Source organism: Lygodium microphyllum, chromosome 21, assembly GCF_053477565.2.
Source record: "Lygodium microphyllum isolate KBCC chromosome 21, Lygodium_microphyllum_v1.1.10, whole genome shotgun sequence".
Classification (NCBI taxonomy): Eukaryota; Viridiplantae; Streptophyta; class Polypodiopsida; order Schizaeales; family Lygodiaceae; genus Lygodium; species Lygodium microphyllum.
Window position 1 is genome coordinate 26,098,156 of NC_141155.1, and position 27,810 is coordinate 26,125,965.

At 47.0% G+C, this 27,810-nt stretch overlaps 1 protein-coding gene across 9 annotated transcripts in view; it reads right to left on the minus strand.

The window, feature by feature from the left end:
• LOC148017831 (Pseudouridine synthase family protein) overlaps positions 1–27,810 on the minus strand; it is a 147,225-nt gene that overhangs the window by 37,404 nt on the left and 82,011 nt on the right. The window lies entirely within an intron of this gene.

Consider the following 27,810-nt stretch of genomic DNA (forward strand, 5'->3'; position numbering starts at 1 on the left):
GGCTAGCAATGGCTGTTCACGCATGCACCTCCTGTGCGTGGAGGATGGGATCCCCTGGTGCCTCCTGCAATAATCTCTGCATCGCTGCAAGATCCCACCCATAGTTGCCTCCGTACGTGGTACGAAACGGTCCATACGGTACGATCCGTACGGTACCGTACAGTACGATTTCGTACGAAAAAACTCGCCTATTTCGGCCACCTCGCCTGCGCATGCTCTTTCCGCATAAATTCTTACGTCCCCGCGTCCCGCATTTCCTGCGCTTTTCCTGCAGGCTACAGTGTGCACTTTGCACTTTTTGGGGGGGTGGGAAGCCTTGGATACCTCACCCCACCCCCCTTTTCCGAATTCCAACCATCATCCATGCAAAACTTAATGCTCCTCTTTGGATTCCTTCCAGGCTCTAGTTTGCAGCCCTCTCTTTAGAGTCTAGACTTTGGATTCCTTCTCTCTTTAGACTTTTGACTATTTGAACTTTGAACTTTGACCCTTCTCTCATCTACAAAAGGTGCTCCTCTCCTCCATGCTTCCACACCAATTCAGCAAGCACTTACAAGTTACCATTCTCATCTTCCTCTTTCCCGCACCCTATTGAAGCATTTGCCATTCTCAAAGAGTCAAATCTCATATCCCATCCCCTCTATCCCATACCCTATCAAAGCATTTGCCATTCTCATCTCCCATTCCCTCTCTCTCACTCTTGCTCTTTCAACTTTACCCCACAACTTTATCCCAACCCTCGGGTCTCTCGAATCTCCCTTTCAACTTTCAAGACTCAAGTTTCAACTTTCAAGAGTCGAGAGTCGAGACTCAAGCATCTCTCTCTCTCTCTCTCTCTCTCTCTCTCTCTCTCTCTCTCTCTCTCTCTCTCTCTCGGGCCTCTTTATTCATCATCAGCACCATGACTCGTGAGAAGCACGAGGCCTTCAATTTATATGCGATCCATGTGGAGAGGGACACAAAGAAGTCCAACTCCCACCATTGAACATGCAAGTATTACGGGAAGCGCTATACAAGTGGTGCAACTCGGCTTCTACAACATCTTTCCAAGGCGGGGGGGGGGGGGGGGGGGGGGGGGGGGAAGTTGCTCCATGCAAGGAGATCCCTCCAAACATTGTGGAGGAGATTCTCGCCAAGAAGAGAGGGGGATCCACAAGAGGAGGAGGAAGTGGCTTATCGGCACCAACTCCTATGCCTACTAACCAGGAAGCATCCAATGTGGGCGTATCTTCAACTGATACGGGAGAATGTGCCAGAGAGACAATCGTCTCTCTCTCAAGCACCCGGTCATGTGCGTGGATCAGTTGCCTTTCTTAGAGAAAGGCAATGACTTGCGGACATTGAAATTGCACGCACGGTGATTGAGTGCAATCTTGCATTCAATGTCCTAAAGCAAGAGCAATGGAAGAAGATGGTAAAAGCCATTGCCAATGTGGATCCATGTGAAGGATGGACCAGTGTCACATACAACGACATGAGGACGAGAAAGATTGATGAAGAGAAGGAGAGGATTGATAGAGCCCTTGATCCTATTCGGGCCGCATGGATAAAATATGGTTGCTTCATTCTCACCGACGTATGGAGTGATCGTAAGAAACGGGGCATCATCAACATACTCGTCTCATGTCCACTCGGCAGTTACTTTTTTGCGGGCCGTAGATACCGGCAAGAGGGGGAGAAAAACGACGGGCGCATTCATCTATCGCCACATTCGACAAGCTATCGTTGAGGTATACATTGCAATTTGCGTTTTAAATTTGTTTCACTTTCTTTCATAATGATAAATCATAATATCATCATTCATGATTCATAATTGAAATTTGATTCATACATAACTTGTAATTTGTAAATTGTGGTTGTAGGTGGGCCCCTCAAATGTAGTGCAAGTTGTTACCGACAATGCATCGAATTGTCAGCGCATGGGCCATTTGCTTGAGGCCGAGTTCCCTATCATTGTGTGGACTCCATGTGCAAGTCATTGTTTGGACTTGCTCATGGAGAACATTGGGAAGCTCAAGTGGGTGAAGAGGGTGGTCCGCAAAGCTACATCAATTGTCACATTCTTCACAGTAAAGGTAAAGGTGCTTACAATGTATCGTACGCATAGCACACTTGAGTTGAAGAAGCCTTCTTTAACTCACTTTGCTTACATGTGGTTATTGCTCGAGTGCCTCTATGAGGTGCGGTCCGCCTTGCACCAGACAGTGGTGTCCACTCTATGGAATGAGTGGAATGAGCATGAGACAGAGGAGGCCAAAGCCATGCAGCGCTTGTGCCTTAATGAGCAGTTTTGGTAAAAAGTCCGTACCGTTGTCATTGTCGTGACTGCCTTTTATAGGGTGTTACGTATGAGTGATTGCAAGGGGTTCACCATGGGCCTTCTCGTTCACTTCTTTAGAGCAGCTTTGACGGAGGCACGTGCTTGTACAGTGATCACAGAGACAGCGTACACATGTTTTAGAGATAGCAGAGAGGAGATGGGCGTGGATGCATAAGCCCATCCATGGTTTTGCCGCATTGGTACATCTACCTACAAGTCACTAGCGGTCATGGATGATAGAGAGTTTCGTTCAGACCAGCTTGCTTATTTGATTCGTGTGGTCCCTTTTGATGACCACAATGCAGTGCTAGAGGAGCTAGAATGCTATGCAGATCAGAGAAGGCATGTGGCTTTTGCTTCTCCCACTTGTTGGAGGAGAGAGTCACTTGTGAAGCCTTTATTTTGGTGGCAAAACTTTGGATATACACTGGAGACCCTTCAGCCCTTAGCCACGAGGGTCCTTGCCCAGGATTGCTCTCTTCAGGTACATGTGAGAGAAACTGGAGTGCCTATTCTCTCATTCACACAAAGATTCGCAATCAGCTTAGTACACGACAGTTAGAGCGGCTAGTCTATTGCCGCACTAACTTACGCATAATGAGGGCTATGATGAGCATGGGTAGTCCAAAGCAAGTAAAGTTTAAACACTTAACCATAACATTTAAAATTTGTTGTTTTAAGTTTTAAACTTTGAACTTTGAAGTTTAAACTTTATACTTTGCAATTTAGACTTTAGCATTTAGTATTTACAATGAATCATGATCAATCTTACGTGCATCACTGCATTGATGATTGTGTAGGTGAATGTTGATACATTCAAGTTGACGGGCGATACTCTTCCGAGTGTACATAAGGAGGTGGACGAGGAGGAGGAGATGATTTTTGCAGAGCTCTATAGAGAGCTTATAGCAGCACATACTTGTGACACTCCCAGTCAGCAAGCTCGTGGATGAGGAGTTCGAGTAGGTGGTAGCAAGGGCATGGTCATTCGACGCCCTCCATCATCGAGGAGGGGTGGTTTGAGTGGCTTGCAGACATATGTAAGGCAGGGCTCTAGTAGCTCACATCCTGTGCCTCATGATGACATCTCCCCCTTGCCTACACAGCCGCACCTAGGGAGCCATCATTTGATGATGATGGTAACCTCATCAGTGAGGATGAGTATGAGTCTGTCTCATCATCGGATGCCGAGGAGTCATCTTCTGACTCTCTTGATGAGCACTCAGATGGTTCTGATGATGATGATGATGATGATGATGATGATAGTGATGCCTCATGATTCATCATAGATTCATCATTCATATGACATGTCACATAGATCTCTCTTTTTTTTTGTATCAGATATACTAAACTGTAGTTGTATCGCATGTTTTGCGTAGCCCATGCGACCGCGATGGTCACCCTCATGTATTCATCTTATTCTATAATGAAATGGCTATTTCCACTTTAAACATGTATTTTATGATCTATCATTTAATGATTTATGGTTTTTGTTATTTTAAAAATCATCTTAATTTTTTTTCGTACTAATATTGTACCGTACCTTATAAAATCATAAGTTACCAATTAGTATCGTATTGTATCGTACCGTACCGTATCGTACCTTTCGTACGTGACAACTATGGTCCCGCCGGAGTGCTCTCTCCTCCTCCTAGCACTGCTGCCTAGTCTGTATGGCTGCCTCTTGGCAGATTCTACTCGACTCGGCTAGGACCTCTGCAACCTCCTCTGCTATCCGGTCCCTCCTCTCCCACTCTCTAGTCCAAACCTACTCTATCTGTCTCGTCACCTCCTCCATCCTATAGATCGAGTTAGGGATCCGACAAGACCGTGGTTCAAGGGTGGATGTTGGGGGGTCAAGCGTCAGGAGAACCGGGCAATGATCCGACAACGTGGTGCCTGCCAACTGCTCAATCTGGCCTCCATGAGAGCCTCCCCACTCTCCCACATAAAACCTATCTAGCCGCTCCAACAGGACTCCACCTAGTCGCCTATATCCCCAAGAGAAGTCCAACAACCTCTCCCTCCTATGTAAGGCAAGGTCTCTCCACGCATAACGTGCTCCGACTGCAAGCAAAAAGACCTCCCATGCCTCCTGCTCTTCCCCAGCCATGCCCTGGTAGTTTCTGCCTCTACCCTACTGGTCCTCCAAAGCCTGCAGGTTGTTGAAATCTCCTCCAATGATCCAAGAGTCCACCTCTGGGAGTCCATCTGCGATCTCCACCCAGAACCTGGTGCGTGCCCTAACCTCCATAGGGGCATAGACATTGAGGACTCCAATACACGAGTCTCAAATATCCAGTCTGATCCATAGAACTCTTCTTGCCACTATCGTCCCGTGATCTTGTACACAAGTGGTGAGACTCAGGCCAATAGAGGTGCATACGCCTCCACTTCTGCCGTAGTCACCTATGGCGTGGTCCCAGTACGTGTGCGAGCTGCCCGAAAGTACCTTCCCAACCCGCTAGGCTTGGGTGGGGGTGAGCTTATACTCCTGCAGAAGCAAGATGTCAATCCGTCCAGCAAGGGCAGGCTGCAGCTCCTACCGAACAATCAACTTCCTGGAACCACGTGCCCCACTGTAGTGGAGACTATTCACATTCCAAAATGCAAGGTGTAAGCTCATGGGGAAACCTGTGACTGACCGAAGGAGAGACTATGAGGTATGCAAGTGTGCTTTGCCACCGGTCTGGACGGTGAACTCCAATCCCCCATGGTGGCCCTCGGCCAAACCATAGGGATGATAGATACACCAGGTAGCACTATCAGTGCATCTATCAGCCATGCTGAGAAGCGCGACTATGTACTCTGGTAGAAACGGGCCGCCTGTGCCAAAGACCACTCGATCACGTCCCTCAGAGCTCTCCATTGTGGGGGGGCTCTAAAGATAAGGCTCAAGTATGGGACCTCGGTACCAGCCCACCACTTAATGTCCATCATGCAACCAGGTCACTGGTGTGCAAACAGTGCTAATCCTTCATCTCCCATTCACTGGGAGATGTGATCCGCCACCTGACTCTTCAACTCCTCAATCTGTGTGGTCGTCCATTCCCCTGAGTGAGAGACCTGAAGAAAAAAGGCGTAGTTTGGTCCATCCAGTGGTGCTAGTAGGTGGACCTTGCCCCTCCTTGACTTACGAACCACAAAGATCCCCACCTCTAGAGGTAGTGGAAACTCTCCGCGCTCCGCAACTCTCAAGTAGGATCATGGGCCACTGCGGAAGAACTCCTGTGGCAATAGCTATGCCTGTCTCGCGAAGGTATGGCAGGTGGCAGGGGTGGATGAGCTGGTGGTTGTGTGGGAGGGGGAAGATTGCTGGTGCGCAGAGGAGGTAGGTGTGTGTGGCTCATCACCTCCTGTGGGAGGAGGAGGGGTGGGTCTACGGGGGGTCACCTAAGCCGGGTGCGGATCAGGGGGGTGGGTAGGGGAGAAGGAGATCGAGGGATGGTGGGATGGACGGAGATGCATGGCGGGGGTGTGTGTGTGTGGGGGGGGGGGGGGATTGTGCGTACTCAAGCAGGGCGGTCTGTGGCATGGGTGGAGGATGTGGGGGGGCTGCGGTCCTGCCGGGTGGGACGGACAGGGAAGGCTGTGGAGTGCTCTACTGAGGGGCCATCACACGCTCTCTTGCACCCTGCTAATAAGGCTAGGTCTGATGAGCTGGCTGCGTCCCCCCTACTGTCTCCCTCTCTGTCGTCTCTAGACTCGAGTAAAGCCGTCGGCATCCACCTGCTGGCCTATCAGCGGAGCCGCCTTGGCATTGAAACACGTACAAACTGCTGCCTAGTGCCCAAGTTTGTGGCAGTGCAAGCACTACCCTCGTTGCCCAGTCACAATGACCTGCTGCCTAAAGGAATGCTCGCTTGCCTCAATCTCTAGGAACTGTGGGATATTCTTAATCTCTTTCACTACCACCCATACCTTTGGGACTCTTACTGCTGTCACTGCATTTGCGAAAGACGCGGGAAGGACAGTGCCGAAGAGCCGTCCAAAGTCTTCCACCAACTGGAGATACTCAATTGCACGGCCGGGGAAAAGAAGGGTGAGTAACCGGGTGCCGAAGAAACTTATTGTGGAGTGCAAACACCTCCACAGTAAAGCCACTGTACCAAGGAACCATGTATATGACCCCTTTCGTAGACGCATATGGTGCACTGGCGAGTAACTCCCGAGCTACGTCCACCAAGCTGAGCCGGACCATGAAGATCCCTTGGCCCAATAGGGCTGCCTCCACGATCTGCGCTGTGCCGATGCGCAACGTGGAGTAAAGCCAGTCCCTGAGCTGGGAAATCTCCTACTACCTGACCATAAATCGTTGTTTCCATTAGCTCCAGCTCCTTAGCTCGGACCACTAAGAGCTGCTCCTCAGAGAGGACTACGCGCAAGGTTTTTGACTGGGGGACACTTGCAGAGTGCACCGGCGTCTAACCAGAGGTTTCCATTACGCGTCCCTTCTGAGAGAACTACCAATCACATCGTGGTGCTACCTGATGGGGGGGGAGTTGCTGCAGATAGAGGGAGCAACTGGAGGGTGGGGGGGATCAATGGCGCAGAGGGGGGGGGGGCCGCGGGGAAAGAGAAACTACTAGTTTTTATCCACCATGGACAAGTCGGGTGTTGGGGATGGGGGAAGCGCGCCGGAGGGGGGACAACTGGAGCAGAAGGTAGCCTTGGGGGGGGGGGGGGGGGGAGGGAATGACAGTGGGAGAGGGGGGGCGGGGGGGAGGGAGGGGGAGGGGGAAGGGGAAGGGGGGTCACGCCTGGTTGGACAAGAGGGGGGAAGCGCCAAGCGAGCGAGCTAGCCAGTCGCGTGGCTGGCCAGAGGCGGGGGACAGATGTCCGAAACGAAGGGGGCGAACTAGCGGAAGAAAAAACTGTTGGGGGTAAAGGCGCATCTGCCGTGCCGCCCCGTGTATTACTACACTGACAGTACCCGCCACTGCACACTGCAGGTGGCGGGCACCCGTCACGTCACTTTATTCTTTATTCTTTTAGTGACAGTTTGAATAAAGGAAGGCCCGGTCACACATTGTGACTGTTGGAGTTCCCATTTCTTGTCTCTCTCTTTCTTGCTCTTGCTCTCCCGCCATAGCTCGCGTACAAGCTTCGATCCTTCTCACCTTTCAACTGGTATCAGAGCTTGGCATTCTCTTGCTCGAGCTCGACTCGGTGCTTCCCGACCTTCGCATCGACTCGCTTCACGCATTGGGTCTCCATCCTGGCAGCCATAGCCGACCTCTTGAGCTCCCGACTCTCCCCGACTTCCCGAGCTCCATCCCGGCCTTCTTGAGCTTCATCAGGGCCTTGCCCTTGAGGTATTGCTTCAGCATTTGCAGGCATTTGAGTGTATTCTCAGTTTGAAACAGGGCAGGAACAAAGGGCAGCCACTCTTCTTGAGCTCCATAGCTCATATCTTCCCTCCCCTTTGCATTGGGCCTTCATGGCTTGGTATGTGCCTACCTTGGGCCATCATTGAGCTCCCCCACACTCAACATTCAGCCACGTGATTAAAGCAGCACTCCAGGCCTCAACACGCTGAATATGGCGCCCATTTTCAGACTTTGACCTCCATGTTTTACAGCTGAATGCTTTGTTGCTCATGGAGCACTCATCATTGGCCTATTTGGAGGGCATTCGAGCCATTTGTGGATGTCATTTTGATGCTTTGGCTTGACATTGAGGTTGGGAGCTGATCATTCTCAGTTTTGAAACTGTCATTCACTGCATAACAGTGCTGGAAACAGGGCAGCACCCCTGACACTGACATTTGTTGCTTATGCCTCATTCCATTGGAGCTATTTGATGCCCGTATGCGGTCTACTTCCTACCCGGATGTATTGGGGATGTATGCATTTGGTTTGACCATGATTTTGGCTTGAATTCGGGGCTGAAATCTACTGTTTAGAACAGTAAATACATGCTGGAATAACAGTGGGCTGAAGGTACTTTACATGCTTTGGCACTTACCTACCGATACCGGATGTATGCTTTGAGCTTTGGCATGATGTCTCTGACATTTGGGGACGACTTGGAGCGATTTTGGCTTGAATACGGGACTGAAATCTACTGTTTAGAACAGTAAATACATGCTGGAATAACAGTGAGCTGAAGGTACTTTACATGCTTTGGCACTTACCTACCGATACCGGATGTATGCTTTGAGCTTTGGCATGATGTCTCTAACATTTGGGGACGACTTGGAGCATATGTATGAGATTATGGGATGCTTTTGAGCTTCGCATTAGCTCCGTCTTCACTGGCATTTGGACCGACTTGGCATGCTCGTGGACCGCCTATGCCTCATGTCTCTGCTTGACAGTTAGGCTTTTGCATTACATGCTTTGGTTCGTGACATATGCTATTTGGTTCGTGTATGCCATACCGACATTTGGAGCTTGGATTTGGATGTATCTGAGCATTCCCGGCTTACTTGATCACTGATCTTGGTTGCTGTTTGGATGTCATTGAGTTGACCGAGAGCTTATTTGGGCTTATGTATTGCTTCATGGTTAATACGACCGGTGCTTCATGTATGTCATGCTCTCTTGGATGTGCTTGATGCATTGACAGGGTCACTTATCACTGGTGCTTTCTCTTGGGTTATTTGAGCTTCTGAGCTCGCTTTGTACGCCTTTTGTGCCAGTAGGAGCATTTTACATGCTTGCTTGACCTTTGACACTTGCATGCTATTGGAGCACTTACATGTATTTGGAGCAGTTTATGTCTTGAGCAGCTACATACGCATTGAGACTTTGGGATCATACTCCGATCTTTATGGATATGCATTGATGTACTCTTGGTTCACAGGATGCTTATGAGCTGAGTCTCATATTTGGATCTTTCTCTTTGAGCAGACACCTATTTGTGTCAGGTTTTGGCAGTTACAGGAACACTTTGCCTAGAGTGTCTGGGGGTGTGCCTTTCACTGGCAGATGTTATTTTGACATGCTTCGGTGTTGAGCTCATGTTCTTTTCACTGTCATTGGCCTTGCTTATGTCCGTTTCATGCCGGCTTTGGACCTAGCATTGTTTGCTTGACATTGGATCCTATTTTGGGACAGTTTGCTCTCTAGACTGCATACCTGCAATTTATTACAGCAAGCAGTTATTGGTGGACTGAGGTGTACTTTTCATGCTGAAATATCCTGATTTGGTGTACCGCACCTAGTACTAAGTGGGCAGCAACTTTTGGCACACTTTGCTCGCCCTTTGGACCCCGTTTTGGTCATTTTTGGGCAGTTTCTGCAGTAAACAGCAAGCAGTTTTGGACTGTTTGGGCATTTCCAGCCTGCATAATGGTGTCATCTTCGCATGATAGTGCCATCTTTAACATTACAAAGTTGGATGGTACCAACTACTCTTACTGGAAGAGTCAAATATGGCAGGTTTTGGTGCAGAAATCTCAGATTAAGCCACTTCAGTTGAGTGGGGAGCAGCCTGAAACTATGGACAATGACGACTGGCTTGAACTTGATGAGCTATGCAAGTCCACGATTGTATTGTCTCTCACTGAACAGGTACATTATAATGTATTTGAGGAAGCACAGAGTGCATGGGATCTATGGAATAAGATCAAGAATCTTTATGATAAGAAAAGTCCGGCGAGTCAGATGTACTGGTTGAAGCAGCTTATGGATCTGCGCATGAAGGATAATGCAACTATGTCTGCTCACTTGAGCTAGTTCCATGCTATACTGAAGAACCTGACTTCGCAGGATATCACCTTTGGAGAGGAAGTAACTCCTCTTTTCTTGCTTGGGACTCTGAATGAGTCATGGGATGTATTCCGCACTGCTCTTTGTGCCTCTAGTGCTACTCTAAAATTGGCAGATGTTGAGAGTGCTCTTCTTCAGGAAGAGGTGAATCGCAAAAACTTGGATGCTTCTCGTGGTAGTCATGCTTTGACAGTTAGAGGTAGGAATGACAGGTATGACCATGGTAATGGCCGAGGCCGTGACTCGCAGAAGGGTCGGTCTAAATCTCGTGGCAAGTCGCATAGTAAGTCGCGTGGGCGCAATGCAAATGTCACTTGTCATCATTGTGGAAAAAAGGGCCATATTAGACCACAGTGTCATGAGTTGCGCAATGAGAAGCACAAGGATAAGGGGAAAGATAAAGTGCAGGAGAAGTCCTCTGATCGCAGCATAATACCCGCGAAGTCCAGCGTCAAGATTGAGGAAATTAATGTCACGCAGACTGAGGAGTCCGATGGTGGTGATGAGTTTATACTTGCAGCTAGTTCTTCTGATGCTTCACACTTGACTGAGACATCTAGTATGTATGCACAGTGCTGGTTATTGGATTCAGGTGCGTCCTTCCATGTGACGCCTTACCGTGAGTGGTTTCACTCTTACCGTACTGTATCTGGATCAGTCAGACTTGGAGATGACAGGTCTCTTGATATTGTGGGCTGTGGAGGTATTCAGTTGCAGTTTCCACTGGCAGTTCCTTTTTGCTCAGGGATGTACGTCATGTACCTGCGCTTACGCGCAGTCTTATGTCTGCAGGACAGTTGGATGATGCAGGGTTTCATGTCTGTTTTGGGGATTCTGCCTGGAAAATTACCAAAGGCAGACTTGTGCTTGCTAGAGGCGCCAAGGCTGGCAGCCTCTATCCTCTTGTTGTATCTGGGTCTTCTGTAGACCATGTTTTGGCAGTGGGCTCTATCCCACATGTATCACTTTGGCATGCCCGTTTGGGGCATATGTCTTTGAAGGGAATGAAAATGTTATCTTGTTTGCAGTATCTTCCACCTTTGGACTATGCACGTTTTGACTCGTGTGATCATTGTCTTTATGGTAAGCAGAATAGGTCTACACATAAGAAATCGGGTAGGCCACGCATGAGTGAGCCCTTGGCATTGGTGCATTCTGATGTTTGTGGGCCTATGCCTTGCATGTCTATGGGTGGCGTGAAGTACTTTGTTACCTTCATTGATGATTTTTCTAGGAAAGTGTGGGCTTATCCCATAAAGCAAAAGTCCGATGTCTTGGCAGTCTTTCAGCGTTGGCTTGCTCTTGTTGAGAACCAGACTGGGTATAGGCTGAAATGCCTTAGGATTGACAATGGGGGAGAATATGTCTCACGTGCTTTTGAGCAGTTTTGTGATGACAGGGGTATTAAGCGTCAGTTAACCACCCCTTACACCCCACCCCAGAATGGTTTGGCTGAGCGCATGAACAGGACTATTCAAGAGCGTGTGCGCTCTATGCTTAGCCATGCAGGCCTACCCCAGAGTTTTTGGGCTGAGGCAGTTAGTACGGCAGTGCATGTCATAAACCGATCGCCTTCCAGTGGATTGGATTTCCAAGTTGCAAAGGAAGTTTGGGCTGGTAAGCCACCCTCTTATGCGCATCTCCGTGTCTTTGGATGTGAGGCATTCTGCCATGTGCCCAAGGACAAGAGGAGTAAATTGGATCCAAAGAGCATTAAATGGATATTCCTTGGCTATGGTGAGTCAGGAGAGATGGGCTATCGCCTATGGGATCCGCAGGTGCGGAAAATAGTACGCAGCCATGATGTCGTCTTCCATGAAGACAAGATGCACAGGCAGCCTGAGAAGGTGGTTGAGATCCGCAGAGTGATGTTTCAGGAGGAGCCTAGAGCTCCAGCACAGCCAGTAGTACAGCCTGCAACAGTTCCTCCACAGGGCCAGGGTGTTGGACAGGCAGTTGGACAGGCAGCAGAGCCTGCGGTGAGACGGTCTGCTAGAGACAGACGTCCACTTGACAGATTTCAGCCCTCTATGCATTATGTTTTGGTTACAGATGCAGGAGAGCCTTTCACTTATGATGAGGCTATGTGCAGGGGTGACAATCACTCCTGGGAGAGGGCTATGCAGTCTGAGATAGACTCCCTGCATAAGAATGAGACTTGGGATTTGGTTGCCTTGCCTAAGGGCAAGAAGGCTTTGCCATGCAAGTGGGTGTACAAGCTGAAAAGTACCCCTGGACACCCCAAGCCGGCATACAAGGCTAGATTGGTAGCAAAGGGTTTTAAGCAGGAACATGGTGTGGACTTTGATGAGGTCTTCTCTCCTGTGGTTAAGATGACCACCCTGCGCTTAGTCTTGGCTTTGGTTGCACAGCTTGACTTAGATCTATATCAGATGGATGTCAAGACAGATTTTCTACATGGGGACTTGCATGATGAGATCTATATGGATCAGCCTAAGGGCTTTGCAGAACCTGGCAGGGAGCACCTAGTGTGCAAGTTGAAGAAGAGCTTGTATGGCTTGAAGCAGGCACCTAGGGAATGGTATCATAAGTTTGATGCCTTTATGCAGTCACAGGGCTACAGCAGGAGTGGTATGGATCCGTGTCTTTACACGAAGAAAGCCCGTGATGGCAGTTTGCTTATCTTGGTACTCTATGTTGATGATATGCTGATAGCAAGGAAAGCTCAGGATGAGCTAGATGCTCTTAAATCTCAACTGAAGAAGAGCTTTGAGATGAAGGATTTGAGACAGGCCTCACATATACTTAGGATGCGCATTAAGCGCGATAGGCATCAAGGGCTTTTGTATCTCTCATAGCAGGAGTACATTCATAAAGTCCTTGAGCGCTTCCGCATGCAGGACGTAAAGCCTATCGGCTGTCCATTACCTTCTTATGTGAAGGTATCACAGGCCGATTGTCCGCAGACAGATGAGCAGAGGGCCGAGATGGCCAAGATCCCTTATGCTTCAGCCGTGGGCAGTTTGATGTATGCCATGATAGCCACTCGTCCAAATATTGCGCATGCAGTTGGTGTTATGGCACACTATATGGCTACACCTGGCAGCAGACATTGGGATGCCGTGAAGGATATCATAAGGTACCTGAAGGGCACAGCAGATATGTGTATTTGCTATGGCATCCAGGATACAGGGGTCGTGGGGTACACTGACTCCGATTATGCAGGACATGCAGATAGTAGGAAGTCCACTTCTGGCTATGTATTCACCTATGTTGGAGGGGCTGTCTCTTGGATGTCCAGGGTTCAAAAGTGTACGGCTTTGTCTACCACTGAGGCCGAGTATGTTGCAGCCACTAAGGCTTGCAAGGAGGCCATATGGTTAGGCCGTCTAGTTGCTGACCTTGGGATTGATGCTACACCTACACTGCATTCGAATTCTATGAGTGCCATTCAGTTGGCTAAGAATCCGCTCTTCCATGCGAAGACGAAACACATTGAGGTGAGGTATCACTTCATACGTGGTGTCGTGGAGAACAAGTCTGTTGACCTTGTCAAGATCTCCACTGACGAGAATCCTGCAGATCTACTCACGAAGAGCCTCACTACTGAGCGCTTTGCCTTCCTCAGGAGGTTGATGGGAGTTGGATGAGATGTCGCCTTTCCTCATCCCTTGTACCTATGTACATTTGTATTGTCTTTTCTTTTTTCTTTTCTCTCTCACTAGGGCAGATTCGCCTTTAAGTGGGAGGTTGTTGGGGGTAAAGGCGCCTCCGCCGTGCCGCCCGGTGTATTACTACACTGACAGTACCCGCCACTGCACACTGCAGGTGGCGGGCGCCCGTCACGTCACTTTATTCTTTATTCTTTTAGTGACAGTTTGAATAAAGGAAGGCCCGGTCACACATTGTGACTGTTGGAGTTCCCAATTCTTGTCTCTCTCTTTCTTGCTCTTGCTCTCCCGCCATAGCTCGCGTGCAAGCTTCGATCCTTCTCACCTTTCAAAAACGGGCCGCAATCTGGGGGGCACGAACTGGCGGGGCGAGGGACGTGATCCCCACTAGGGAGCAGACGCGAGAAGGCAAAGGCGAAGGGCATGAACCAGACGGGGGGAGGGGGAGGGGAGGGCGATCAAACAGAGCAGGGGGGTAGCGCTGAGTGTCGCGACGGTGCTGGGCTAAAAAAAATACAAATTCAATACTTCTGCTGGACTACTCTCAGTTTTTTTTCAACTCTAGCATCAAATCAAGGAGGGGAAGACTTGGACTTGCAAGATCTTGAAGATCCCAAGTTCAAGGGCATAATAGTTACCAAATCACCTAGTATCTCTTGATACTAATCACCTAGTACTTCTTGGCACTTGTGCTCAACTGAAATTTGAATTTTTTGGAGTTGATTTGCTGCTGATCTTGCAATCTCAACATGGGCAAGGACTCACTGACATCCCGATTCAATGGTGTTGAATTTCATACATGACAAACTAGGATCAAACTAATCCTAATGAAGAAAGGCTTGTGGTCAATCACAAGTGGTCAAGAAAAGAAACCAAGGGAAGTTACACTTTCAATCGTATGATGGGATAAAAATGATGATAAGGCTCAAGCTATTATCAAGCTCGAACTTGATGACAGCTACATTCATCATGTTGATGATTATGAAACCTCTTACGTGACATGGGATCAATTAGAAACCCTATTTGAAGCTCATTCAAAATCCTCAAAATATGGTTTAGTGATTGAATTTTTAGGCTTAACATGCAAAGTAATACCTCACTTGCAACTCATTTGAATTATATGAAAAGCTTGTTGACACAACTTGCAGGAATCAACTTGAAGATCAATGAAGACATTTGCATTGAAGTGCTTCTCAAGAGTCTTCCACCTGAGTTTGATAATGTATCTACCACATTAATTAACATGCCAAAGCCGAAACTTGTGGACATCAAAGCCTCTCTCCTGGAAGAGAAAAAGAAGATCAAGAACAAGGGAGAAACAAACATCCCAAGAGGAGACCAACAGCTCCTCTATGTGAAAGGGAATAAGAGCGTAGTCTGTGACTTTTGTAAGAAAATTGGGCATATTGAGAAATTTTGCTATGATAAGAAAATGTCTCAAAGAGCATATCTTGCTATAGTCAAAGAAGATGAAGACAACATTGATGAAGAAGGAGAAGAAGAACCCCAAGAACAAAAGGATAGGACTCACCAATCCCTCTTTTGTAGCTCATTTTTTGATAGACTTTTTTAAGTTTAAAATGTGGACTTGCCTAAATGTTCCCACCATAAGCTCCTATACTCCTCATGTAACCTCTGCACACTACAACCTCTACACACTTAGTGAGACCTTGTAACAGCCTCTAGCTTTGCATGGTTGATTTTTTCCATGTCTACACTTAGCAAGGTTCTACTCACGACAGCTTCTGTATACTCAATGTCTTTTCTAGTTGTAATTGAGAAGGGGTGTTGAGAAATGTGCAATCACATCCACCATAGCCTCTTTCTTTGGAACAAACAAGGCAAAGAAACAGATTGCAAATAAAGCCTTAGACTAGATCATGTATACATGCTTTATTAAAACCATAGTTGGTGAATACCATGGTCACTTTCCACCTTTCTCCACCTACCAATACCACCTACTGTAAGCCTATAAAAGGTACTCATCCCCACACTCATTCTATCAGTCATTATCATTCAATTGTACTTGCATTATGTTTGGATAATATTAGTTGTTCTTCTTTGTCAATGCTTCTGCCTCATTATGATTGTCTATTTGCTCATCACTGATCCTCCATAGCATGCATTCTCAATATTTTAGCATGCACAAGCATAGAATCTGTACAACTCAAAAGGATAGAAGAGCGAGCTCTAACATTCAACCAATCCCATAAAGTTACCGAATCTGTAGTCAAACCATCACGAGGATCCACAGTACGTTGGGGTATAGGGACTGTAACAAAATCCAAAAGGTCACAATCGTCGAGGAGACACTCCATGCGACACGACCATAAAGGGTAGTTCGTCGTCCCATCCAGCTTGTCGAATGCACAGAGAGAAGGTAGGACTAGCACCTCCTCAAGAGATGCCATCAATGCGAATCAGGGACTAGAAGGTTCGGAAGAATATAATGGAAAAGAGTAACAACATGATTCCCCATCGCATACATGTTGGCCATAGATGTCCTTCAAGAAACACTTGTAAGAAAACAAAGAAGATGTTGCCACTGGAATAAAGGTAGCCAATAAGAGGTATCATTGGGATAATTGGAGTCCCTAGAGCCATGGTATAGAAGAAGAGTGATCGGGGCAAGGTGGATGGGGAGTATCCAATGCTGAAGGGAAAACACAATCCTGAGTAGAGAAAGGGAGCAGTAAATGCAAACGAAAATAGGTCTTCAATCTCTAATCATAGCCAATCCAAGGACTAGTAATGTACCAAGAGTACCTAAAAATGGTGTACCTGCAATAAACGCAAATCTGCCCTACTACTGTCATGAAAAAGAGGCTGCCCAGCACCAAGGTCAAAAGAGACCAACCAGTTTGAAACGCAACAAAGAAAGAATGTTGTCCACTTGCACACAAGTCGCCCAACAGAAAACACTGCCGCCTAGCTAAGAAGAGCTACCACCCAGCTTCAAAGGCTGCCACCTAGCAAAAAGGAGGCTGCCCAATACCAAAATGCAGATTCAGGGGGGCTACCTGTAGAAAACACAAGCAATGCAAGGCCTATTCCTGAAACAAGTGTGCCGGGGCCTATGTCTGCACAAAAGCGTAGGTGATAGAGAACCTAGTTCTACAGCACCTGTGTTCGGGGCTGTCTGCAAAAAACACAGGTCTGTTTTGCTGTCGCCCAGCCAATAGAATGGCCGCCCAGCCTGTTTGATGCCGCCCGGGTGCAAAACACAAATTTGTCTTGGTAAACACAGCCTAAAAAAAAGGGCTGGAAACAGGCTGCCCTGCCCTGTTTCACTCCAAGCGCAAGGTCTACAGCACGTGGGGATGACGCCTAGCAAGTTTTTTTGCGGACAACACGCTTCTCTTCAAGATCTTCGACTCCCACATGTGGCCCTGATACCATGTGAGAGTGCACAATGGAAAGAGGAAAGTGAACATGGAGAGAAGAACGAGACAAAGAGAATGCAGGAGAGAGAAGGAACAGTGTGACTGCAATGGCTAAAGGTACAAGGTTGCAAGAATCAGCCCCAACACGCAGCTCTATGCACCAATGTGTGCGCCAAAACATAGTAGGGGGATGAGAGAATGAGGAGGGCTAGCTGATCATGAAGGATCAACGATGGAGAATGAAAGTGGAAGGGCATATTGCCTATATAAAAGCGAAAAAGAGGGAAAACCCTAAATGTGGTCAAACCCTTTAAAACTAGCCAAAAGTGCACCAAAAGAAATGTACTAATGTGCCCTCCAACTAAAGTATCTAAAACACATGAAATGATAGACAAATACAATGTCAAAGCTCCTAATGTCCTCATTTGACTCGGACTAAGGCTCATGGGCAGGAGATGACCACACATGGCACACATGACTACTAATATAACCAACCAGCCCACCGATAATCACACTGCTACTCCTCTAGAGAGATGAGACACCATTGACCTATGTATCCTTTAACTTATCCTAGCCAACACACCTTCAAGGAAATACTCTACTTTTTCATACACCCACTCAAGTGCAAGAGTAGATGGACAAACTTTGCTTAGCATGTATGTTGATGTTAGTCATCTGCTTGGCCATGGAAAGTGCATCAGTTTGGATGGTTTTGTATCTTTAGTGTGCAAAAGGATTCATCTCTTGGATAGAGATTGATTGGAAACAAAGACGAGATGAAAAAGCAAGAGGACAAGCAATAATGGAGGAGCAATACAAAGCTCAGAACTTTGCTGTAGAAGATAGTGAAAAAGAATAAGATATAGAGATAGTACACAACCTTAAAATGGATTAGGGCAAGGGGTGTACAAGCCCGAGGAAACAAACCACGGGAGGGAAAAGAACCTGTCCAAAGTGTGTCCACACATCACTACCATAATATAAACAAAAAACTCCCATTGGGAGTTGATAATAGGAATGGGCATAGGGATACAGTGGATCAATCTGGAAAGGATAGAGTGGTAAAGGCTTTACGAAAAGTTCAAAACTTCTCATGAGTGAGAGCCTTTATGAATAGGTCTACCAATTTATCCTATGTACACACACAGATAATGCTGATCTCACCTACTAATGTGGCAATGTGCTTGGTGCAAGCATGAGAGACTGGATTCTTCACAATTGCCAAAACACTCACTGCCCGTAAAGATAATGCTAGGTGATGATTGATCAGCACATAGATCTGCAACAAGTCGTTTTAGCTACATACACTCAAATGTAGCTGTGAAGGTTGCCTTGTATTTAGCTTCATAGGTAGAAGTGGTCACAATAGGTTGTGTTTGCTCAGCCATGATAGGTAGAAAAGGGAATTCCATCTCTAGTCATAAAAATAAGGCAAAGATGAGAGAACGAAGTGCAAAATGCAGGTGTACCCTCTGAAATCCCAAGAATTGTTGTTGTAGGGATGCCGAAAACTGCAAATTGCACGTAGATATATTGTTGCCAACTGCTAGGAAGAGTCGCCTGATGCAAAACAAAGCCAACTAAAATGTCCATTGGGCTGGGAAGGATGACAACTGCTCACAACAAATAAAGACTATCTGGAAACTGATGACAACAGATAGAAATGTGATGGCAAATGCTAGAGAAGACAAAGGCTGCTGTATGACTGCAAAAACACAGCAACCTACTGACACTGGAGCAGGATTCAATTAGCACTTGGCCTGGGGAAGGCTGGACAGCAATGATAGTGCAGAAAATTAGCTGAAAACTGCACTAACACAGGGTGGAAATGATGTCACCTGCTGCTTCCAGCGTAGACGCAGCACTTATTTGCCTTGGACTGCGTGCACACACCACGTCATTCACATTGGAGTTGTCATGGTGAGACATAGACACATAGGACGAAAGAAGAAAGAACAAAAGAGATTTTTTTTTAGTGACATGCTAAAAGATGGTAAGTGCTATACTGTGAAAAGAAGCTAAGGTGATGTAAAAGATAAAATAATGCCCATGTAGGGATACAATAGGAGGATCAAGCAATACACATGTTGGGTGTAAAGGTCTTTACACTAATCCCGTGTATATATTTATTTACACATGTGAACACACCCTTGTGGGTGTAAGTGTACCGTACCCTAAGTATAAATACATTCTTTTAATGTTTGTGTGTACCACACTGGTACACACCCATGCCTCGACACTACACTCTCACTGCACTGAACAGCTGAACACACCTCGATTGACATGTGCATTTCTTGAGTGCTTCCTCTCGCACTCTTCATTTTGGTATCAAAGCACCCATAAACGTGTCTGTGTTCTTGAGGACCGGGACAGGCAGTCATTGTCAATCAATGGTCGGTCTGACTAGCAGGCATGGCAGTTGTGACCAGCAGGCATAGAGCAGCAGGTAGGTGCGGCAGGTTTCTGCAGGCGTCAGCTGTCAGGAGCAGCCAACAGCCACGAACTACAGCTGGTGGGACAGGCCGACTGGTGGGACAAATGATAGTACGTGTGGCTGGCAAAAATTTGGGGCTTTTCTTACACAAGTGAAATCTTGCTCAGCCGAGCCAATTTAACTGTAATTTGTGCACATTTAGACCCCGAAATTTGGGGGTTTTGCAGAATTTATGACATTTCTGCAACGTTTGCCCATATTTGATACTTGGGATGATGAGTTAATCCAATTGCCCATATTTGATGCTCCAGATGATGAGTTAATGCAATTGGGGCAGATTTACTGCAAAAATTTTGGGGCTTTTTGCATTAGTGATGCATTTTAAGCAAATTTGTTCCTTGACAATCAAATTACAGCAGATTCACTGGTGAGTGGGAGAAATTTAGACTTGGGATGTATCAAATGTTATAAAAGGGCAGCCTCCTCATCTCCTCCCTCTTGTAGATCAAGTCAGGGATCCAACAGGATCGCGTGTCAAGGGCTAAAACTGGAGCATCGAGTGTGAGGAGAACTGGGCAGTGATCAAACAAGGTGGTGCCAGCCAACTGCCCTACCTGGCCTCCTCGAGAGCACCCCCACTCTCCCACATAAAACCAGTCACAGCCGTTCCTAGAGAGCTCCGCCCAGCTGCCTATATCCCCAAGAGAAGTCCAGTGACCTCTCCCTCCTGTGAAAAGCTGGGTCCCACCAGGCATCACGTGCACCTACCGCTAGGAGGAAGACTTCCCATGCCTCTGGCCTGCTGGTCCTCTAGGGCTTCCAGGTTGTTAAACTCTCCTCCAACAATCCAAGAGTCCACCTCTAGAAGTCTTGCTGCAATCTCCATCCAGAACCTCCTACACGCCCTAACCTCCGTAGGAGCGTAGACATTGAGGACTCCAAGCCATGAGTCCCCCATGTCCAGTCTGATCCATAGGACCCTCCCTTCCACAATCGTGTCTCGTGGTCACGCACATAGGCGATAAGCCTCGGGCCAATAGAGGTGCATATGCTTCCACTCCTGCCGTGGGCACCGATGGAGTACTCCCAGTAGATGTGTGAGCTGCCTGGAATTACCTTCCCTATCCAATGGGCCTGGGCAGGGGTGAGCTTGTGCTCCTGCAGAAGTAAGATGTCAATCCGTCCGGCAAGGGCAAGCTGCAACTCCTGCCGAACAATAAACTTCCTGGAACCACGTGCCCCACTGTAGTGGAGGCTATTCACATTCCAAGATGCTAGATGTACACTCATAGGGAAACCTCTGATTGACCGAACAAGCATCTATTCAATGTGGAAGCTACTAAAGAAGAAGAAGAGCTATGGAGCATGCAAATCCGCTTTGCCGCAACCTGGAAGGTGAACTTTATTCCCCCATGGTGGCTCTCAGGCAGACCATGGGGTTAATAGATGCTCCAGGCAGCACCACCAGGGCATCTATCGGCCAAGCTGAGAGACATGACTCTGTACACTGGTAGAAGCAAGCAGCCTGTCCGAGGGGCCACTTGATCACATCCATCGGTGCTCTCCACCGTGGAGGGGCTCGAAAAATAATGCTCAGATGTGGGACCTCAGCTCTAGCCCACCAGTTAATGTTCATCAAGCACCCTGATCACTGTTGGGAAAAGAGTGCTAGTCCTCCTTCTCCCATCCACTCGGAGATGTGGTCTACAACCTGGCCCTTCACCTCCTCCTCTATCTCTGTCATCGTCCAGTATTCTGAATGAGAGGTCTGAAGGAAGAAAGCATAGTTTGGTCCATCCAGTGCTGCTATTAAATGGACCTTGCCGATCCTTGACTTGCGGACCACGAACATCCCCACCTCTAGAGATAGTGGAAACTCTCCAAGCTCCGCAACTCTCAAGTAGGACCACAACCCACTGCGGAAGAACTCCTATGGTAGCAGCTCTGCCTATTTGGGGAAAGTGTGGCAAGTGGCCAGGTCAGATGAGCTAGTGGCTGTGTGAGGCGCCGGGGGGCGTGGGGGGGAAGATATAGGCATGTGAGGCACGTCACACCGTACAAGGGGGAAGCTGTGGAATAAGGTTGGGGGGGGATCCATAAGGAGGAGGTGGATGTGGGGTCTGTGGGATCTCGGGTGTGGTAGCTTGTGATGCCTCCATGGGTGATGGAGATGGAGGTCTATGATGCTGCTAGGTGGGACAAGCTAGGGGATGCAGCGAGGTGCTCTACCAGGGGTCCGTCACACACCCTCCTGCTCTCTGCTACCGTGGTTGAGTCTGAGGGGCTAACTGAGCCCCCCTCTGCCGTCTCCCTCTCTCTCGTCACTAGAACCATGTAAAACCGTCAGCATCCATTTGTGGGTCTGTCGGCGAAGCCGCCTTGGCTCCGAAGAAGCACATGCAATCTATTGCTTGATGCCCAAAGTCATGGCATCACATGCACTGCCCTGGCTGCCCAGTCACAATAACCTGCTGCCTGAAGGAGTGTCTGCCTGCCTCAATCTCCAAAAACTTTGGTATGTTTTTTGTATCTTTCATAGCCACACGTACCTTCATGACTCCTACGGCTATCACTACATCCGCAAAGGAGGCAGACAGAACTGTGGTGAAGAGCTATTCAAAGTCCACCACTAACTGACGATACTCTACCACCAATTCAGGGAATAGTAGGGTGACCAAGTGTCTGAGAAACCTATTGTGGAGCGCGAATTCCTCCACTGTGAAGCCAATATACCAGGGAACCATATAGATGACCCCCTTCGTGGAGGCATAAGGTGAGCTATCCACTAGCTCACAGGCTACGTCCGCGGAGGTGAGTTGAACCATGAAGATCCCTTGACCCATGAGAACTACCTACGTGATCTGCGATGTGCCAATGCATAGCGTGGAGTGAAGCCAATCCCAAAGCTGGACCCTAGATGGAGAGTGTCCTACGACCTGACCAAAGATTGATGTTTCTTTCAGTTCCAACTCTGTGCCACGAACAGCTAAGAGCTATTCCACAAAAAGGACGATGCGCAAGTGTTTGACTGGGGGGCACTCGCAGAATGCACCGGCATTTGACCAAAGGTTTCCATTGTGCATCCCTCTACTGAGAACCTACCGATCACGCTACTATGCTACCGGGGGGGCAAGGGGGGAGCAGTTGAGGGGGGTCGAGGGGCAGCTTGGAAACGAGGCGAGAGCGTGTGGTAGGTGGGGGGTAGATGTGCTAATTTTTGGCGGTGGAGGAGGGCGCTTCGGATGGGATCACTGCGGGGGGGGCCTTCCGGAGAGGGCCACAGGGCGAGGGGGGAAGGGCAGGGGGGCAGTGGCGTGCGCAAGACGAGGTCAGTGCGGGGAGGGGGAAGGGGGCGGCGGCGGCGGCTTCAGGACAGGGTGGCAGGGCAAGGGAGGCGAGGCAGCACGAGGGCCCGCCGACAACAGTGGGGGGAGTCGGAGGCTCAGTGTGCCATTGTGGTGACGGGCGGAAGGAGCAGGGGAAAACAGGGGTGCGATGGCAGGCTCAACAGCGCAACGGGCAGGAACCTTCTCTCCACATGTCCGCTCTTCTAGATAACTCGTTACTTAGAACTCAAGACTTCAGAAGTTAGGACTGTTAATTTTAAACAATAAATAATCAATAATAAAGTCAAAACCGAGAACTGTTAAGTTGCACTAGTCATGACCTCAGACCCTGTCTGGCCAGTCGAGCCTGGATGCTAGTCTCTGGACATTTTAGGGAACTGTGCAAAGGTCTAACTTCTGAGTCCATCAGAAGTTTGTCTTCAGTCTTCAGTACAAACTGTTACCTGCAGTTAGAGAACAGTAATAGAGCTGAGAGTGTGTACTCAGACTCTCAGACTTCAGGGCAGTACAGTGTGTACTCAGTGTAGTACAGAGTACAGAGTGTGTTCTCAAACTCTCAGTGGCAAGTGCAGTAAAGTGCAAGCAGCAGGATACAAGTGCTGGGTAATCAATTGCAACTTGACAATGAGTCACTGCAGTGACCAGCAACTTGCAAGCCATAGCATCATCTTCTGGAGTTCCCTTGTCAATATCTTCTCAATCTCCTGCCCCTCATACCAGTGGTAGGGGTAGATCTGATGATTGGTCATGGTGGTGTGAGGTTGAGGCCAAAAGGCCAACCTTGGGGGCTGGCTCATGACATTGGAAATGTCCTTTTTGTGGCTATGAAAGAACAGGTGGGGCAAACAAAGTGAGAGCTCATTTTTTGAGAGAGTCAAGCCATCAAATGCTCATTTGTGAGAATTTCAGTCAAGGAAAGAAGCAGTTTCTTCAGCAAAGGGCTGCTGAGCAAGATGCCATTTCAGCACAGAGGAGAGCATCACACCCAATGGCAATTGATCCACACTCATTTGGCACTACTAGTGTTGCTGCTTCTACCAAACCAGGTTTACCTAGGCCATCATCCACTACAGCTCACTCCACCAAAAACATAGGTGGTGGTGCTTTTGAGATGTCTAGCTCTGCAACTCTTGCACCACCTGCTGTAACACAAATTAGGTAGACCACTCTTGATGCGCATATGGATGCCAGAGAAAGATGTAGACATGGAAGTTGCAAGATTCTTTTATCATGATCACATTGCATTTAACAGCCAAGTCTGAGTACTTCAAGAACGTGTGCAAGAGATTGGAGAAGCAGGACCCTTCTTTCCACCATCCTCCTAGTCTTTGCACGCCTCTCTTTTAGAGAAGGAGAGACGTGCAATGGAGATTGCAGCTGAAAACACAAGAAGTTTATGGCAATCAAATGGGGTAACTTTGATTGTAGATGGATGGTCAGATACTTGCAAGCAATCTATTCATGGTATGGTTGCATATTCACATGGCGAGATGTATTTCATAAACTCTCATGAGGCCACTAAAACTAGCAAGTTTGTGGATGTACTAGCAACTAAGTGGGTGAGCAGTATCGAGATGGTTGGCCCTAATTTGGTCACATGACTTATCGTGGATGGAGAGCCCATAAATAGGATTGCAGGTGATATTGTTCAGTAGGGATATCCACACATTACAATGTCTTTGTGCATGGCACATTGCTTGAATAATCTGCTAAAAGACATTGGTAAGTTGGATTGGATTGAACCTGTAATTGAGAAAGCAAATGCTATGGTGATGTTTGTGTTGAACCACCAATTTATGCGTGCTGACTTTCACAAGAGATCCAAGAACGTTCTCTTGAAGTACTCGGAAACACAGTTTGCTTATAATTTTTTGATGCTTAGTTGAGACTGATCTTTATTAGTGACGAGTATCATGTAAATGCATTGTCATCCATTGTTGCAAGAATAAAATGTGTTGAATGTGCAAAAGATGCCTCATTTTGGGATAATGTATGCTGGATTGATGCCATGATACAGCCAATGCTACAATTATAGAGGCTTGGGGACAGTATGTAACCATGTATTGGGAAAGTCTACAAGGCTATGGACAAAATGAATGAGAAGCTGCGTACTTTCTTTCCTTTTGATAATGATGATGAGGATTGTGAGATGGCACAGAGGTATGAGGAGTTATGCACATTATGCATCACACTGTGGAATAGTTATTATTCTCCTCTACATGCGGCAGCATGTGTTGGATCTTGAGTTTCAAGAGAGTCATCAAAATAGGAATAATGAGATTGCAGTAGTTGGTTGGATGACAGTCTTAAGGAAGATGGTCCCGGACTCTGACAAGAGATGCAAAATCAGAGACTGTCTTCTAAGGTACAAATCTCCTCATATGCACAAGATGATAGGCGTAGAGTTGGGGCTGCCTTATGGTGGGAGGACTATGGTGCCAACGACCCTGATTTGCACGCATTGGCTATCCGTATTTTGAGTTCTGCTGTGAGCTCCTCTTGTTTGAAGCAGCTATGGAGCTCCTATTCACATATTGCTTTAAAAAAGCATAATAGTTTAGGTGTGCAAAAACCAAATGACTTAGTATTCATGAGTGCCAATCTACACATGTTGGAAAAGAGTGTGATTGCACCTACAAACCCATTTGGGGTATGGGAGAAAGAACAAGAAGACAAACCCATTTGGGGTATGGGAGAAAGAACAAGAAGACAAGCGGGTGCATCAAGTTGAGCATGCCCAACAAGGAGATCCCCATGAGGATGATTAAGCCATACATGAGATGGAGCATTCTCCTGCTAATTGATGATCAGGATATAGATTTGCAATTCTTAGTTCCTAATCATTTGAGCCTTGGCATTACTCAGTTTGTATTGTTTCAACTTTCTTGTAGTCTTCAGCGACTATTTTGAGCAAAACGAGTACTCATCCTTGGGTGTCACTTCTAGTCATTATTGTTTCTTGTATTTGTTCTAACTGGCCTATTAAGGATTGTCATTGGGTGCTAGCTAAAGCTAGTTCTATCTCTCGAGTCTTCACAAAAGTAGTTCAAGGTGGAAATTGACAATTATGGAAAGATGTATTAATAAAACTCCATTCAAATGCAAGGTCTTTCTTTGGAGAATGCTGATTAGTGGCTTGCCTCTTGCTTTGGCTCTCTCTAGAAGGCATATTTCTAGTGACACATGCTTCTTTTGCACTACTAAAAGTACATAGTTTTCCCAGCACGTGTTTATCTCCTATCCATTGGCCAAGAAGATCATTTCTTCTGTCTGACATTTGGCAAAAATGACAGGACCTCTTATACGTCCCTTTGATTGGGTGTTCTGCGAGGCAAGATTTCCTACTCTTGCACAACCGCACATGAAGATAATGTTCCACCTTCTCAGATTTTGGGGACGTTGGCATAACCAGGTTATCAGGAATTCCTTTATTTTTGTTTCTAGTTCTAGTGTTCAATGTCATGTCGCCAGATTGAAAGTCTTCTCCATTGGCAGTTTGATCTTGTTCAGCATGCCAACCTTCTCCTTTGGTAGGATTTAGTCTCTTCGTATATGATAGTTTCCTTTGCTATTATGCCATCTGTTTAGCTTTTGTGACTCTTGTACTTTTGCTGTAGTTAATACAATTACTTTTTATCGGTTTTGAGAGAGAGAGAGAGACAATAATGCCATTCCTTTGTTCCTGTGGATTGGTGTTGGATAGCTTTTTAGAAAGCTCCTGTTCATGTAGTGTGTTGTTCTATTAGCCTTTTGGCTTCTTGACAGTTGTTGCTATCTTACTTGGTTGGACTGAAGGCCTAATGTGAAACTTTCCGTACACCAATTTACACTTGTTCATGAAAAGAGAGAGAGAGAGAGAGATATGTTGCCCATCTGAGAGATCTTTTTCATTGGCAGCTCAAAATCATTCTTGATGAAAAAAAAAAGAGAGAAGAAAGAGAGATAGGTATGTTGCCCGTTTGAGAGGTCTTCTTCATTGGCAGTTCAACATCATTCAGATAGCAGCTGTTCTCCCTAGACATGATTTGCTTTGTTGGCATGAAAAGGTAGTGATAAAGGATCTCTTGAGGAGGTGGATTTGCAACAATATAGTGACTACAATGTCCTTGGGCCAACAGCTTCCATTGCACCCAACCACACGTCACCCTCAGATAGTTGACAGGAACAAAGAAATGGAATCACACCAAAAATGAATAGTCACCATGCAGGAGAGAGCAAGCTGTGATGCCAATCCTGTCAATCAGTACACAAGAAGACACAAGACAAGCACATAGAAAACATGCTCCCGTATCCATTTCCTTAAAAAAGGACCAATAACCAGAGCTCCTTAGCCATGGCCTGGAAGGAGGGTAATCGCTGGCTTCTCTTTCTACTCCTTATTTATGAGAATGAAGAGAAATGCAGTTTTTAGCAATATGCAAAAGCTATACGGAATGCACAAGACACATTAGCTAGTAAAAACTAGATATGGAAAGTAAACACAAAAGGAAAACAGTGGGCACAAGACACATAGCCAGCAAAAACTACTAGTGCTTCTCTTCCTTCTTACGGGAGCCGAATTTCAAGATCTCTGACTCCTCAGCCGCTTGGCAACATCGTTGAAGTATTGCCTTAGGGAATGCTACCAAATTTATAGCTGTTATTTCCTTAAGTTCCTTGAGGTGGTGCAAAAAAATAGTAAACAAAATGTGCCACATGGCTCTGCTCACGCAATGCTTTGTAAGAGCAACAGTTAAAGCTCTTTTCTCAGACGCAAGCAGCCAAGTTCATACGTCTTATCAAATAAAGTCAGCAGCTCTATGGATGATTTCTAGCTCATTCCATGTATGATGTTATTCAGCCACATGTAACTATGCAACTATACAACTGCCAGTTCAGCAAATGTCAAACCACGAGTTTTGTGCTTCTTTTATTAACCCTCATAAAGGGCTTTCTTTTCAGAGAAAAAAATGATTCTTTACTAAATGCCCTCAGGACAA